This window comes from Panthera uncia, chromosome B4 (assembly GCF_023721935.1).
Source record: "Panthera uncia isolate 11264 chromosome B4, Puncia_PCG_1.0, whole genome shotgun sequence".
NCBI classification, from domain to species: Eukaryota; Metazoa; Chordata; class Mammalia; order Carnivora; family Felidae; genus Panthera; species Panthera uncia.
The window spans coordinates 101,163,444-101,165,059 of NC_064809.1; positions in this window are offsets into that span (position 1 = coordinate 101,163,444).

Consider the following 1,616-nt stretch of genomic DNA (forward strand, 5'->3'; position numbering starts at 1 on the left):
GATCCAGCTGCCAGCGTGCATTTGCATGGAGGCAGACACCAGGTCCAGAGAGGACAGTAGTGAGCAACAGGTGGCAAACCAGGCTAGCAGGACACATGGGGGCTGACTAGCAAGAGGTAGCATGTCATAACAGGCAGGTGCAACAAGGCTAATGGGCGTCCAGGAATTGGCACTATGCAGATCCAAGAAAAGGCAGAGGCAGAAAAGTGGGTCAGCAGGGAGCAGGGTCCTACATGCCAGCTGGATTTAGAGGCAACTCGTTTCCTCAGACACAGACACAACGTAGAGAGACCCAGACAGGTTTCAGTGACCCCTCATTTACTGATATATAGATAGATGATAGATGATAGATCAATAGATCTAGGTAAACACATTTATACACCCATATATATCTCTATCTCAATCTTGATCTTGATCTCGATCTCTATATCTCTCCTTCACAGAGCATGAGCTCTAAATAAATAATGAATGAATGAATGCCTTAAGTAGGGTATTAGATTTTAGAGGCAAAAAAAAATTTATCAAAATGAGTAACCTAAAATGTGTACTGCTACTCTCAAAATATTATAACTGAAACAATAATAACAAAAACAACAGTAGGAGTCAAAATTGCCATTAATTGGTACAAAAATATTGTACCAAATATTGTACCAAAAATACCTATAAGATACAAATAAGTAGACTGAAAAACTTGATAGCTAATAACAAATTCTCTAATGCAGGTGATCACAAAATAGATATGACAAAACCATAAATAATCAGTTGATAAGTGAGAAGATATAATGAGAAAAATTAGTTCACTGATAATATTCAAAATATTATAAAACACCATGAGGTTAAACTTATATGGCATTTCTGAAGAAAACTGTAAAACACGGAAATCTAAAATGACTAAATTTTTTGGTATAGGAAGCCTGTAAACTTAAAAATCTTCACATAGTATTACATTTTTTCAAATTTGTAAAAACTGCTTAACTTCATCTTTTTTAAAATTTTTAACACCTATTCATTTTTGAGAGACAGCGCGAGCAGGGGAGAGGCAGAAAGAGAGGAGACAGAATCTAAAGCAGACTCCAGGCTCTGAGCTATCAGCACAGAGCCGGAAGCGGGCCTCAAACTCATGCACTGCGAGACCCTGACCTGAGCCAAAGTGATGCTTAACCGACTGAGAGACACATGTGCCCCTATTTTTTAAAATATATTTGTTACATGAAATACCCTTTTTTTTGCATACTGAATACAACCTAACTCTATTAAACAGGAACTTATTGTCTTATTTTTTTTAAATAAATTTTTTTTTTTTTTTTTTTTTGAGAGAAGGAGAGAGCAAGCAGGGGAGAGGCAGAGAGTGAGAGACAGAGGATCCGAAGCAGGCTCTGTGCTGACAGCAGAGAGCCCAATGCAGGGCTCCAACTCACAAACCGTGAGATCATGATCTGAGCCGAAGTCAGACTCTTAGACGCTTAACCAACTGAGCCACCAGGTGCCCCGCTCATAGTTTTAATAGTATAACAAGGTTAGGTGATTATATACCACAAAAAGTGCCATTGTGTGAACTTTTAAAGGAAAAAAAAATCACAATTTAAGAGAGGTTTATTCAAATTTAATTCCAATAA